Source organism: Lissotriton helveticus, chromosome 5_1 (assembly GCF_964261635.1).
Source record: "Lissotriton helveticus chromosome 5_1, aLisHel1.1, whole genome shotgun sequence".
Classification (NCBI taxonomy): Eukaryota; Metazoa; Chordata; class Amphibia; order Caudata; family Salamandridae; genus Lissotriton; species Lissotriton helveticus.
The window spans coordinates 1,517,330,221-1,517,345,692 of record NC_136065.1 but is presented as its reverse complement, the minus strand read 5'-3'; the positions used below and the strand labels follow the sequence as shown (position 1 = coordinate 1,517,345,692).

The window sequence follows — 15,472 nt, the reverse complement described above, 5'->3', positions numbered from 1 at the left end:
GACACTGCAGAGGGCACCGTCACAACGCTGCACCTCGACCCTGGTCTCACCGACAATGCCATCTAATGCCGCCACCAAGCCGTTGCTCACACCATGACCTGTGGGCACCGCACTCCGTACCACCTTGCTTCACAACGACGCCTGGGTATCCCCGACGATGCTGCTCCATGTCGAAATCAAAGCAGCTGCTTGCACCGTGGTTCGAGGGCACCACTCGTAAAGTCACACGACGCACCGCCCACATCCTGCACCGCAGTCTTGGGCAACCGGCGCCTGTGGCGTGACTCCAGTTCATCAGCTGACGACAGCGCTTCAGAAACGACTATCCCACTGCTTGCACCGTGACTTGCAAGCACTGTGACGAGCCCTTCCTTCATCTCGCACCACGACCCTGGTCTCACCGACGACGCCATCTGATGCTACCACCGAGTCACTACTCGCACCGCGACCTGAGGGCACCGCAAGTCGCACCGCTGCACTTTGCACCGCAGCATACTATGCCTGCTGACGCCAGCGCTCCTGACTCCAACAGGGAGATCACCTGCAGCGTGTGCCTTCTTGGGCCCGACGACTCCTGCACCGACCACCAGAACCAACGCCTGCGGACGCCGTGTTTTTGGAAGCCCAATGAGAGGTCGCCGATGCCCTGCATTTCTAAAAGGTACTGTTTGCGGGTCTTCCCAAACACCGTAGCAGGCCTGCGATGCCGCAGTCTGCCAGAACTGTCTTGATTTGTTTGCTCACAACACCGTGATAACCCCAGGCTGAGCTATCGACATTAAGAAACTGTTTTTAAAGCGTATTTTGATAACTGTGGATTTTTAAGTACTGTATTGTGGATTTTTATCGTTTTTGGTCTTGTCTTAAATATAAAAATATTGGATATTTTTCTAAACTGGTGTGGTGTCCTTTTGTAGTGCTTAGACTGTATTACTGTTGGTTATGTGCAAATGCTTTACACACTGCCTGTAAGATAAGCCTGACTGCTCGTGCCAAGCTACTAAGGCGGTGAGCATGGGTTATTTTAGGAGTGTAACTCCCTTATCCTGACTAGAGTGGTGGATTCTGCCTGGCTTTGGCACATGCCCTAGCCTGCCAAAAATCCAATTTCTAACAAGCCCTGACATGGAGGCCAATGGAAGAACATTGGCACTTGCACCAGCGTAATGGCATCAGCCTCTGCATAAACGGCAGGGTAAATACATCAGCCCTCAGGCAGCAGGGTCTCGTCATCAGCTTTTACATAGACTGCAGTGTGAGGTTATCAACCCCACACATGCACTATTGTGTAGACCCCAAAAATCCAGGCACTACAACAGACACATCTGCCAGTGCTTAATTTTGTAAAAGAATGAGTGCTGGTGCCCAAAGCTCTGCTCAGAAGCCCGCAGTTGGTGCTATTAAATGCCTGCGCACTGAATGTATAGTCTTGATCCAACTCATGCCTCTTTAATCCACTGCCAGGAACACCCTACACCTTTAATCACTCTTGCAGGTTCCTTCTTTCTGCCTTGGTGATGGTTTTTCCATCTTTCTCTTCCTCCTTCTTTCCCCCTATGTGTTGTTCCCTCTCTTGCTCTTGGTCAATGTCTGACGAAGAAAAATAAGTGGCGGTTGCCAAAAATGAGGGTTAGTGAGCCCAACTGGCAACCACCAGCTCAAACTATGCATTGTCTGTTACCCACACCAAAATCCATAGGCATCTGTCCCTTCAGAAAATAATGCCCATACAAACACTGTATAGATTATTGGTGCTTGACCATCAACTTTGTGAATACAACAGCTCTTCACAACAGCCCTGTTATCGTGTCATACAACCAAACCACAAGCCCTGCAAGCACCTACGATATTCAGTTCTCCTCCATCTATCACTATTGACATTTGCTATCCATTTCTCTAGACACCCCCTACGACTTCCCACTTTATTTGAAGCATCAGTAGGATGTGAACCAAGGGCCAGATGTAGGTGGCCAAATACCGAGGGGTAACGCAGAAATTCACAGATTTTCTGCGTTACCGACCGGAATTTGGCTGAGTGCAATGTAGTTGAGTTTAAACCTACTTGAAAAATAAGGAATCGCAAAATTGTAATTCCTTATTTTTCTCTTGCATTTAAGGAATCAGAAATTGCGATTCCTTAAATGCAATGTAAGTAGCACTAAAAAAAGTGAACTTCAGCCTTAAGGAATCGCTAATTACCACCGACTTCAAGTTGGTGGTAATTAGCGATTTCCTTTAAAAAAGGCACTTTTTTCCTTTTTTTAAAGTGCCATGTCCCACACATCCATGCCCTTAGGGCATGTATGTGCGCCACATGTCAACACATGCACATTTCAGGGGTGCAACAGGGTGTCCTATGACACCCAGGCACCCTTGAAATAGCTCCCACTATTTGCGATTCTTTAATACTGAATCGCAAATAGTGAATATCTTCCCATTCATTCCTATGGGCCTCCTAGCCCGTTGGAATGAATGGGTAGGTATTCCTTATTAACGGATCTCAATTAGCGATTCGTTATTAAGGAATGTTAAGGAATCACTAATATTTTAGCGATTCCTACCTACATTCAATTTTGCGAGTCCTTAATAGCGAATCGGTAAAATTCACTATTAAGGACTCGCAAATTTGAATTTACCTACATCTGGCCCCTGGTGCCTTGGGATCAGGAAGGCAAGTCAGAGACATTCTGACAAGCCTCAAAGTTGTAAAGGGTACTTTGATTTTTCCTGGCAGGGCTCTCCGTACACTGTGCATCTCACTGCCCTTATGGCAAGGCTGGTGCCGTGTAGCTGCCTATATGTGTACAGTGTTAGTCCTTATTACAACTATAATTTGGGCATCTTTCTCTCACATACCTTCATCCATCTCACTGACCATCTCAATGACCTGCAAACCCTATAACACAATAACCGCACCTCGGCTGCCATCACACACAACATATCCCACATAGGCCCAAATTACAAGCACCCTTCTAGCCACTGTATAAAACAGTCTGGGTCGCATTGTTTATTTGCATTTCTTAGCAAAAGACAATGAGCCTGTGTTGGTGTTTCTTAAAGTTTTAACACAACGTTGACTTTTACATGCTGTGAAAACCAGGATTGTGTTAAAACTCTAAAAACCGCCAACTCGAACGTATTGCCTTTTGGCACATCTTAAACAATGTGTCTTTCTTGGAGTTTTTACACAATGTTGGTTTTTACAGGCTGTGAAAACCAGAATTCTGTGAAAGCTCTAAAAACAATAACACGGAGGGTGAGGCAATGTGGCGTTAGGTCCAGAAGACCTTAGTTCATGTTTCGACATTTACTGAGCATTTCGTTATTCTGGGCTATCACACTTATGCTTCATATATGTGACCTTGTGTAAACTGGTGCTCATGTACGGGCCTTATTTATGAAGGACTTGCGCCGCCGGTGCGTCACTTTTAACATGGGAAAAAGTGACGCACCGGTGGCGCAAGTCCTTCATAAATAAGGCCCTACGTAGGGCGCTACAATGCATTCGGGACGAGTTTGCGTTATAAGCACACATAAAAAAGAGTGCGCACAAGGGAATGAACGGAGCAGCACGTTTTAAATTAAAAACATTAGAAGATAGCACTTTCAAATGAGATTTAGAACTGCCATAATGATCTATCACTAATAAATAATGAAAACAAACGCTGAAAGATCACGTTACAAATGCATACAGACTCTATATGAAGTTATCTTGACTATAATGCCATTGCAGACTTCAAACATGGATAATGCTGGCTTTGCACTGGCTCAGCATATAATTAATTTAAAGAGGGGGATAACATATCGGCGCCTCCTGTGACCCCCCCCCCCACTCCCCTCCCCAGCACAATCACGTGTATTTGTCAACCCTCCCAATGGCACACCTGGAATAATGGGAGGAAGGAGATGGAGGTTGAAGGGCAAGGACTGCGCTCCCAACTTCGTCTTAGTTGCTCTCCAGTATATGTCATGTGTTGGCTGTGGGGGGACCCAGGGAGAGCCAGGCGCGAGCCGGTCTCTCCCTGGGTAGGTTCGCGCGAGAATCAGGAAATCAGGTGTGGACTGATTAGTGAACAGATATAAGGGAGTCAGGCTGGGCAGTGGGGAACTGCGTAGCGGGAGGCTAGTAGGGAGGTTTGTTTTGCGGCGCTCGTGGTTTACCTTGTGTCCTGGGTCATGGAGGAAGCGGCGGAGGTCCGGAGGGCTGTGAGGATCCTTTGTGAGGCGGGGCGTGAAGACCTGCTACGGCCGGGTGTTCCGGCGGAGGCGTGGGTCGGGTTGTCCCGCCCCCCTCGCAGGGCGTCTGAGGGCGTCTCCAGGGCGGTTGAGGCCTGTTTATCGCAGGGCCTGGAGGAGGAGGAAGACGGAGAAGCGGCTATGCCGGCAGACGGGCCTGGGCTGGTTTCGCCCGCCGTCGATGTGGAGCCCCCACTGGATGCCCCGGGTGCCCCTCAGCAGGTATGTGCTTTGCCATTTTTTATTGCTGGCACGCGTGGGGCGCCCGGGGGGAGGAGGGGTCGCTCGGTGGGCCGGCAGGTCCCGAGCCCCAGCGGGCTGGTGCGGGGGAAGTCGGGGAAGCCTCCGGCGGGCCCAAAACCCAAGCGTGGGCGGAGCCTGGATGTGCCTGGGCGTGTGCAACTCCCCCCCCCCTGCAGCGGTGCCCCCTGCCCCCTCCTCCGCGGTTCCTCAATTGCCGGACGGGGCCTCGCCTTACCTGTGGTTGAACGGGCAATGTTTCCTGCTCTCCCCCGCTGTGCCGGGGCCTGGTACGGCTCCTCACCTCTCTTTTGGTCCCCCACCCCAGGGTGGGGCTGATGTACGGCCCTTGCCGGACGCGTTGCCGGTCTGCCCCCTCCCTGAAGCCCCGCCCCCTGCTGCTGTTATTCCTCCTGCGGGTGCTGCACCCAGTGGGCTGCCACCCCCGCCTGCACAGTCTACGGACGCTGGTGTGCCTGGCCTGGGAACTGCCACCTCCCCTCCTTTGGCTCCGGGTGGGAGGGGTTTGTTGCATAGGGGGGCGCCCGCAGGCCCTGGTCCTTCCCTGTTCCCGGTCCCCAGGGGTCGGCCGGGTGGCCGTTTTGGGGGCCCTGAGCCTGGGGCGGTGGGTGGCCATGGTTTGGCGTCGGCGACTAGTTCCTCGGGGGGTGATGGCGTTTTCGTTTTCAGGGAGCCTGTTCTGGGGTCCTCTTCCTTGTCTGGCTCGAGCGGCCGCAGTTTTCGTCCGGCACCTTCGGCTGGGCGGCTGTCGGCTGTTTCTACGGGCCCGGGAACTGTCCACACGGCTGTTTCCAGTGGTGGGCTTAACGGGGGGCTATCTGGAGCGGATAGCTCTTCTACAGCTTTCAATGTACACAGTTTTCAGCCTATTGATTGGCAGTTTTATGATGGGGGTATAGGTGATGGGGCTATGCCCAGTGGCAGTGACCAAGTTTTCTTTTCTGATGAAGCTTTCTGTGGTAATTTTCGTGAGGAGGATTTGGAGGAAGGGGAATTGAGAGACACCAATGTTGGGCTTTTGGCAGCACGGGCCCAGGGGGGTGGGTTGGGGCAACCCCCTGTCTCTCGTGTTTCGCAGGAGTCTCGAGCGGACCATGCAGGTGTACGAGGGGCAGTGAGATCTGGACCTTCGCAGAAGGAGCGTGGGGCTGTCACACTGCAGTCGGAGCAGTTGCCCAGAGGTAAGGATGGGTGGTGGTCTGTGTGGCAACCTAGGGAGAGTCTCCCTGTGAAGAGTACAAGGTCTATTGGTACGGGAGATGGGGTTGTGGTTGAGCGAGTCGCTCTGGCACCAAGGCTTGAGCGGCCTGCACTTTCGAATGTTTCTACGGGGGATGGGGTTGTGGTTGAGCGAGTCGCTCTGGCACCGAGGCTTGAGCGGCCGGTATTTTCGAATGTTTCTACGGGGCATGTTGCCAAAGAGGTTTCTACTGCTGGGAATGGTGGAATGGTTGCCCCACAGGTGGCGGAGGATAGTATCCTACCGAAAAAGTTGCCTTATTCTGGGGTGGGGATGCCTTTGGGGTCTCATTTGTCCGAAAAAACGAAGAATCTGATATGGTCTGGGGCATTTGTGGATGTTTTTCGACTTCTCCATAGAGATGTTCAGGCAAAAGAGGGGTCGAAGGAGGAGGAACTAGAACTGGCTCGGAGGCCTCGTGTTCCGAAGTCTATAGAGAATTGGACTTCGGCCTTTCTGATTTATGCCAGTGTTTATTGTCAACGTCATCCTGAGAAGGCAATTGCTATGTTTAAATATGCAGATATCGTCCGCAAGGCTCACAGTTATTTTGGTGGCTTTGCATGGTTGTCCTATGATGACGAATTTAGGGCCCGCATGAGCGCTTTCCCCGAGCGTTCGTGGGGTGAGGTTGATTCCGAATTATGGTTACAGTGGATGGCATCGGCAAATCCGCCTGCTACGACCCACACGGCTAGCGGTCAGCCGGTGCATTATCGGCCCTTTTCAGCTCGCCCCGCTCAGTCTGGGGCGGGGGTTTGGGGCAGAGGTCAAGCAGCCGCCACTGGCACTTGCTGGCACTTTAACCGGGGTTCCTGTAACAGGCCAGCTTGTAGGTACAAGCATGAGTGTTCACAGTGTGGTGGAAAGCACCCCCTCACCCACTGTTTTCCTGGACAACGATTGGGCGATCAGGGACGAGGTTCCGGGGGTAGGGGACAGCAACAACAGTCTGTTTACAAGGGCTCCTACTCCTATTAGGCAGACGGTTCTCGATCTCTGGCTGGTTGATTATCCAGATTTTGAAGCCGCTAAGATTTTGTCTTGGGGTTTCAAACTTGGTTTTCGGATTGGGTATCAGGGACCCAGGGTGGGCAGGTGGTCGGACAATTTGAAGTCTGCGAGGGAGAGTCCCCATGTTGTGCGGAAAAAACTGGATGCCGAGCTGGCGGCTGGTAGGATTGCTGGTCCTTTTGTATCTTGTCCTCTGCCTGACTTGATTGTTTCACCCCTGGGCGTGGTGCCCAAGAAGGCGGCAGGGGAGTTTCGTCTTATACATCACCTGTCCTGGCCCGAGGGTGCATCCATTAATGACTTCATCGATCCGGCCGACTCGAGTGTTACTTATGCCTCGGTGGACGATGCCTTACGGCTCGTGCGCATGGCAGGTGTGGGGGCATTGCTGGCGAAGAGCGACATTCAGTCGGCTTTCCGGCTTTTGCCCATCCATCCTTGGGATTTCAGTCTGTTGGGAATGCAGTTTGATGGTTGTTTCTATGTGGATCGTGTGTTGCCCATGGGCTGTTCAGTGTCCTGCTCCCTTTTTGAAACTTTCAGTACCTTCCTGCAGTGGAGATTCACTTTTGTTACTGGCCACGTCCTGGTCTGTCATTACCTTGATGATTTTCTTTTCATTGGGGAAGGTCGCTCCGGGCAGTGTCAGTCGGCTTTGAACAGCTTTCAGGCCCTGGCGGAGGAATTGGGTGTTCCTTTAGCGCCGGACAAGACCGAGGGCCCATGTACGTCCCTGACTTTCTTGGGGATTGAAATTGACACGCTGTCTATGATGGCGAGATTGCCTGCAGCTAAGGTGACGGAAATGTCTGACTTCATACAACTGGTTTTGAGGGAGCGGAAAGTCGTTTTGAAAACTGTCCAGAAGCTGTTGGGGTACCTCAATTTTGCTTGTCGGGTTGTTCGGGCGGGCAGGACGTTCTGCAGACGTCTGGGTCTGTCCATGTCCGGTGCGAGCCTCCCCCATCATCGGGTACGCATTACCACTGCTGTCCGGGCTGACCTGACAGTCTGGCTTAGTTTTCTGCAGGATTTCAATGGCGTGTCCTTGTTTTTTGCGGATGAGGACATGGTGTGGCAAGTACAGTTGTTCACTGATGCTGCAGGGGCTCATGGCTTCGGAATTTTTTGGGACGGTCGGTGGTGTGCGGCCGGCTGGCCGGCGCTCTGGCAGGACCAAGGTCGTAGCATAGCATTTATGGAGCTCTTCCCACTGCTGGTTGCTTTGTATCTGTGGGGGGATGAGTTTCGGAATCGGTCAGTTTTGTTTCATGTGGACAATTTGGCAGTTGTACATCTTGTCAATCACCAGAAGGCTCGTGATTTGCGGGTGTTGCGGCTCTTGCGCGCATTCATGCTGCGGTGTCTGCAATTAAATATTGTCTTTAAAGCACGGCATGTTCCTGGTACTTCTAACTGCATCGCTGACTCTTTGTCTCGATTTCAGTGGGCCGAGTTCCGCAAGTTAGCTCCTGGGGCGGACCTGGAACCAACAGCGATCCCACAGTACGTATGGGACCTGGGGGATTGAGGGTTCACCAATTAGTCGAACATTCGGTGGCTGCCTCCACGAGGCGGGGGTATGTGAAGGCTTGGAGTGAGTTTCTGCAGTTCGGTAAGGATTTGGTGGGACCGGCTGGGGCTGGTTGGTCTGATGAACGTGGCATCTTACAGTTTGTGTTGCATTTGGCTGACAAAGGTCTATCGCCCACTACCATTTCGGGCAAGTTGGCTGGGATTTCTTTTTATGGGCTACTTTGGTGGGGGAGGGATCCGGTTGGGGGGGTGTTGGTTCGTAAAATGTTGAAAGGTTTGGCTAGGCTTCGGGCTGGTGGTCCGCAGCTCCGGCAGCCGGTGACTTTTGAGTTGCTTCAGTTGTTGTTACCAGAGTTGGAGTTGTGTTGTCATGATGCTTTTGAGTGTGCCAAATTTCGTTTGTGTTTCATTTGGTTGTTCTTTGGGGCATTTCGGGCATCGGAATTGTTGGGGTTACGGGGTAGGGTAGGCATGACTAGCAGTGAGGTAGTGTTGGAGAGTGACAGGGTGCGGCTGTGGCTGCGGGCATCCAAAACCGACCAGTTGGGGAGGGGTAAGTGGGTGTTCCTTGGCAGGAGTGGTGTTTCTGCATGTTGCCCGGTTGGGGAATGGGAAGTGTTTGTATCATCTCCACATTTTCTCCAGGGGTCTATATTTTGTCATGTGGATGGTAGTCCCATAGTGGCTTCCCAATTGTTGGCTGTCTTGCGCAAAGTTTTGTTGCGCTTGGGGAAGGATCCGGTTCAGTTTGGTACCCATTCCTTCAGAATTGGTGCGGCGACGGAGGCCGCTCGTTTGGGGTGGGACTGGTCCCAGATCCGACGCATTGGTCGTTGGCGTTCCAAGTGCTGTGAGAAATATGTGAGGAAATAGTGCATTTTTGGATTGTCTAACATTTCTTTCTCTTCTAGGTCCTTGGCCGTCGGCCCCCGGAGGCAAACGGAGGGTGTGGATACTGGGGCACTCTTTTATTAAACGTGCAGCGTTAGCCGCTGCCACTCAGCTCTGTGGGAGATCGCTTGGTCTCAACAGCACGGCACACGAAGTCTCCTGGCATGGAACAGGGGGCATGCGCTGGGGTGGGCTTTTTCCCGCCTTAGCTGCTTTGGTTTCCCAGTGTTTGGGGGGCCCTCCGGATCTCCTGGTGCTCCATCTGGGCGAGAATGACTTGGTTTCTCTCTCTGGGTTAACTTTGTTGAAACTCATGAAGCAAGATCTGGAAATTATAAAAACCACATGGGTGAGCACCATGCTGATATGGACTGAGTTTGTGCCTCGTCTGCAATGGCGTGGAGCAAGGAACCATTCCGCCCTTGAAAAGGCCAGGAGAAAAGTGAACAGGACAATGCGACCTTTTTGTCATAATTTGGGTATCTACTGTTTGAATCATTATCATTTACAGGTCTCTGAACATCATTTATTTTGTGAGGACGGTGTGCATCTCTCGGCTTTGGGTATTTCTTTTTACCTTTTAGAACTCAGGGATTTGATTAGTAAGGTTCTTCAGGTACAGTTATGGTGTGCTCCTTCCTGTCATTTTGGTGGGGCAGGAAAACACTAAAGGTTTTCCTGGGTGGCGGGTTTTTTGGTAGTGGGGGTGGGCAGCCTGGAGCGGGTTGGCCATCCTGAAGGGTAGCGTGGGTAGGTTAGGGGTAGTAGGTAGGAGTTTCGTTCTGGGTTTTGGGATTCAGGTTTTGTAAGATCATTGTAGAGTTGGATTTTGTAAATAAATAAATAATGAAATGTGTTTCGTGAAAAATTATGATGCACCTGTCCTAAAAATAAAGTGGCCTTTTTTGCTCCTAAAAGAGAGATGTGGACAATGATTTCTTGCGCGAGGGGGGACCCAGGGAGAGCCAGGCGCGAGCCGGTCTCTCCCTGGGTAGGTTCGCGCGAGAATCAGGAAATCAGGTGTGGACTGATTAGTGAACAGATATAAGGGAGTCAGGCTGGGCAGTGGGGAACTGCGTAGCGGGAGGCTAGTAGGGAGGTTTGTTTTGCCCCACCCACCCTCCCTCTTTTTCTTTTCCATTTGGGTGGGGGGTGTTTTTTCTTCTGTGGTACCCTAGGTGCTGCTCTTTTTCTTAGCCTGCCACGGTTAGGATGGGTGCCTTTGTTCTACTTATAGGCGGGTTTTTTGGTAGTGGGGGTGGGCAGCCTGGAGCGGGTTGGCCATCCTGAAGGGTAGCGTGGGTAGGTTAGGGGTAGTAGGTAGGAGTTTCGTTCTGGGTTTTGGGATTCAGGTTTTGTAAGATCATTGTAGAGTTGGATTTTGTAAATAAATAAATAATGAAATGTGTTTCGTGAAAAATTATGATGCACCTGTCCTAAAAATAAAGTGGCCTTTTTTGCTCCTAAAAGAGAGATGTGGACAATGATTTCTTGCGCGATGCTGATGAAGATTTTTTGTGCGTGCTCGGCTCGTACTTTGCTCTTAGAGTCAAGTAGGATCCATAGGACGGCTAGGCTCCGCACGACTTTTCCCGTGAATTGTCTGGCTCACTCACCTCTAAAAAGGCGGTACAAACATTTGAAACTCATCACGATAGATAGGTTAGTTGCACCATTTACTGGCCTTCGGAAACTAACATGTCACTGTTTCTAGTTTCAGATATTCGACATAGAAACCCAAGGTTCAAGCAGCAGAAGGGGCCATGTCGCCATGTTAATGTACTCCGTGTCACAGGAATTTCTCTGAGGCGAGGTTCTGATGTTGATATAAACTTGGATTGAAAGGGGAAGTAGTACTAAACGGCACTCTGCCAGGTTGGTTTTCCTATCAGGCGCCCTTTGGTCGAAGATTAGCCACTACGACCTGTGCTCCCCTCTCAGCCGCGCCAGGGAGAACTCTGATGTACTATTCAAATGTCCTCATCCAATTAATCATCCATTTACGTTGTGGGCCATAAAGGTTGTGGTGTAAGGGCGAGAGTTGCCGACTTTGGAGCTGCGGAACCGATTCCAGTGTCGGCGTCGCCTCATAATCCTGCGATTCTGGGTAAATCACTTGACCCCTAAACTGCGGAGGCTTATCATTATTGGCTCCCTCCACCCACCCACCAGTCAGGGTAAAAGTCATAAAAAAAGAAGTGGGGGGACTAACCTAGATAGGCAGTGTGCAAGTGACATCGCGGTGCGCAACAGAACATCACGACATCAGGGCGCATTACATCACACATGGCATCACAGGAATTGACATCATAGAAAGTGGTATCACAAGCCATGATTTTACAGGAAGTGGTATCGCACGCAAGAAGTGACATCAGATCTGAAGCCCTCACATATATGCTTAGAAGGTCTATCACGTGTATGTTTGAGCACTTTGAGAGACTAATAGCACAGTGAGCTATGGGAGATGGTATGTGACTTCTACACCTTGCAATCCCCCAGTTTTATGTAACACATCCTGTACATTCATTTACAAACGTATATAATTTATAGTACATGTGATATGCACGTGTTGATGTAAAGCGCTCTGACACCCTGCATTGGAATGAGTAGGGATATACAAGAAAAAATAGTGGTACTTAAACTATTTCAACGTCTCCTCAGGTGAAGTAAGCTCTATATAAATAAAATTTGCTTTGTGTAAATACTGGGAAAGACCAACACATCTGATATTCTTACAGGGCATGCATATCTCCTAAACAGGAACTGAACAAAGTGAAAAGCTGCCTCTCTTTTAGTATGTGTAAAGTGCTAACAAGGTGTGTGCCTTTGTTTCCCAAGCCCTTCATTTGCATCAGGTGTGAGGCTCCTGACTGCTCCCAGCCAAGAGACTTGAACTAAAGCAGGAGGCTAAAATAAGAAACCCCTTCCAAGTCTGCACGTTATTGCTTGTTGCAGATGGAAAGCATACAACTTGCAGGCACTGTTGAAAGTGTTCAGGTGTTTGGAAATTAAACCGGGATGATTTCAGCACAATATTCAGTGGGTTCCAAATTCTTGGTAGGGTGTACGGCGTTCACCCTGTGAAAAAAGTGGGTGGACGACGTCGATCCAGCTTGTTCCCCCATCTCCCTCACCCCCCATCCCTCCCTGCCCTGCCCCTGGGCTCTCCCCAAGCCTAACAATGATTGTGTTCTGGTGTGAAGTAACTGGTACTCAATATAAAGTGTAATACCTTCGGGTCGATTTCGCGCTGTATTTCACAGTAAAAAAAAAATGTCGGTGAGTTGCATACCAGTCACACGCACTCACCAACTTTTGAGGCTCCACCATTGGCGAGTTGAAGCTACTAATAGTGTAAAATTACAACGCTTTCAGAACTGCTGGAGGTCAGGCTGACACTTTTGTCAGCAAGGAGGCTGCTTACAGGGAGTATCTAAAAAAAGCCGTATCTGGATCACAACATACGCTAAATGAGTGAACAACCAAATTATTTCAGTTAAGGCAAAAGCAGAGGAACTCCGACTGGTGATAGATTTTTTTTGTCTGTAGTTCTTGCCTAATGTTGATGCAACAAAAACATAACGCTGGTATGCATGCTGACATTAAACTTAAACTCAGTTAGAACAGTGGACAGGTGCCACTCAAGAAGTTAGATTATATTAAAGCGCCCTCCAGTGTACAAAGTGTAAATTGCAGTTCGTTTTTAATGCCCAATATTAGTATGTTTCGGGGCATTGCTTCTCGAGCTTAGTAGAGGGGAGATTTACTATGTAGATCTGGCCGGAGAGACAGCTTTATTTTTTTTGCAGAAACAATTTTTTATTTTTTTTTACCCTTTTTAGGGCGTCGTTTCTGGTTTCGATACATCAATCGTCACCTTCCACAACACCCTATTTATTCGTACGTTGTTGGTAACAAACTTGGCAACAAGTGCGCAAGCTATCCCATTGACCTTTTACCTGTGAAGGGAAAAGTTCACGTTAATAAAATACATACAGTAAGTTATTATATTTTCTCCACCTGTCTTCATCCGCTCTCTCCTCTCTCCTATCGCCAAATTGGTTCCTGGATTGAAGGGGTGAATAGGCAAAAAACAGGTTAGTGGTCCCTCCATGGCCCCTTGCGTTACAAGAGGACCCCCTTTGCGGTTGCTTTCATTGCCTGGGCCTTCCTGGGCCCCCTGCGTGACAGGGGGCCCCTTTGGGTCCTCAGGTTTCGTCCTCGATATCTCCATCTGATCCGTCCAGTGCTGGGTAGTCGCGCAGGAGGCTGTGGATCATCTTACAGCACACCAGGGTTGATGTCTCCTTTTTCCCTATAACCAGGTGGTTTCTGGAAAACAAAAGAACATCTTAACAGCACAGGAGCCTCCAGCAGCCCTAGAGGTCACCCTGCGCATGTGTCCCTGGGAACAGTCCATACATCACAGAGTCAGCGGTGATGCAGGTCGTAGGTACCCAGGCCCTGAGCTCTGTACCAATGGCCCTCAGCAAAACCTGTGAATACGTGCACTCCCAGAAGAGATGGTATGTTGTCTCGTCCACGGTGCACCCTCCTGGGCAGGACTTGTATCGGTTGAGTCCTCTTGTGTGCATGAAGGCTCTCACAGGGATTCCTCCTTGGATGGCCATCTAGGCGATGTCTTTGTGCTGGGTCGTCAGGCGTTTGGATGCAATGTTTCCCAACACGTGGTCCGCTGTGGCTGAGGGGAGGGCGCCGATCGGTTCGCTGGTGTCCCTGGCACGTATCTGTCGTTGGACAAGTCTGGGGGTCCACGTGGCGGGGCGACTTGCTTCCAGCCCGAACTCCTTTACAAACTTCGATTTTGAAACTGGAGTAAGTGGGGAGGGTAAGCCAGGCCTCCTCGACTTGCAGTGCCGCGAGGGAGTCTTTCAGAACACTGAACGTTGAATTACTTAGCCTGGATTGGGTTTCAATTTCCTTCCAGCAGTTGTGTGCTAAGGTGTTATCCTCTGTGTCCCTCATTCTCCAGTAGTATTTCGCTAATGCCCCTTGTCTGTCGGGGGTCTGGTTTCTCAGGCCGTACTCAAGACGAATTTGGGATGGTGAAATGTGTCGGGGGATTGAGAACAGGGCCTTAAAGAGAGTTGATTGTGCTGAGTTTAAGGTGATGACGTCTTTCATGTTTAAAATTTCTGAGCCGTATGAAATTGAGGGTAAAAATGTCGCTGAAATGGCTTTAAGCAAATGGCCTGTAGAGCACCCCATGAGTTTTTTCTTTAAGACACTGAAGGCGAACTGCAGTTGTTTAGCTCTGGTACGGCCTTGCCCCAGTTGTAAATTGAAGTTGAGGTTATGGTCTATAGTGAAACCTAGATATTTGTAGGAGTCTACTGGGGACAGGGGTTGCCCATCCAAGTGCCAGGTAAATTTGCGATGAGCCTTGGATTTAACTCTTCTGGCAAAACACATCACTTTTGTTTTTTGATGGTTGATGGTTAATTGGGCATTGGTGGTATAAGCTCCTAGTTTGGTGATGAGACGCTGCAGGCCTACTGGTGTTAGAGCGAGGAGCACAATGTCGTCTGCGTATTGAGACTGGGTGTAGGGACGTTACCCAGTTTTGGGGGATCTGACTGAATTGACCGTAGTTGGTTATCTAGGTCGGCAATATAGATGTTGAAGAGGCAGGGTGCCAGCACACACCCTTGTTTTAGCCCGTTAAGGGTTTAAATCTTTTTGGTTATGCTGTGCCCGTCGCCTTTCCTGACCTGAACCCACGTCTGGGAATACAAGTTGATTATGGCGTCCAGGAGTTTGGTTGGAACACCCCAGTTGTGCATTTTTACCCATAGCTTGGCTCTTGGGACTTTGTAGAAGGCTGCTTTCAGGTCTATGAAGCAAGCATACAGAGGCCTGGACTTTGCGAGAGCTTGGTTGGCTAGCAGGGTAACCGCAGAGATGTTCGTGAGTGTGTCCATCCCTGCCCTGAATCCTGTTTGGGTATAGGGGATGAGGTTACTGCTTCCGACCCAGTCCTCCAGGTCAGCCAGCAAGTTTGATCCATACATTTTGGCCTCCACATCAATTAAGGCTATCAAACGGTAGTTGGAGGGGTCAGAGCGGGGTCCCGACTTGTATATTGGATTTAAAATACTGCCCCTCCAAGAGTCTGGGATGGTGGAAGAAGCTAAAATTGAAGAAAAAAGTGGCATGAGGAGATCAGACCAGAATGGAGGGTTGTACAGAAACAAGGCATTTGGCAACCCGTTGGGTCCTGGGGCTCCCTCAGGTCTTAGTCTTTTAATGATTTTTAATACTTGCTCCTTCCGG

The 15,472-nt window shown here is 50.1% G+C and overlaps 1 long non-coding RNA gene across 1 annotated transcript in view; it reads right to left on the bottom strand.

Moving 5' to 3' along the window:
• LOC144753680 (uncharacterized) overlaps positions 1-3,982 on the bottom strand; it is a 29,178-nt gene extending 25,196 nt beyond the window's left edge. The window contains exon 1 of the long non-coding RNA XR_013594476.1: positions 3,885-3,982. This is a non-coding gene — a long non-coding RNA (uncharacterized LOC144753680). The remainder of the gene's footprint in view (positions 1-3,884) is intronic.
• Between the last annotated feature and the right edge of the window lie 11,490 nt (positions 3,983-15,472).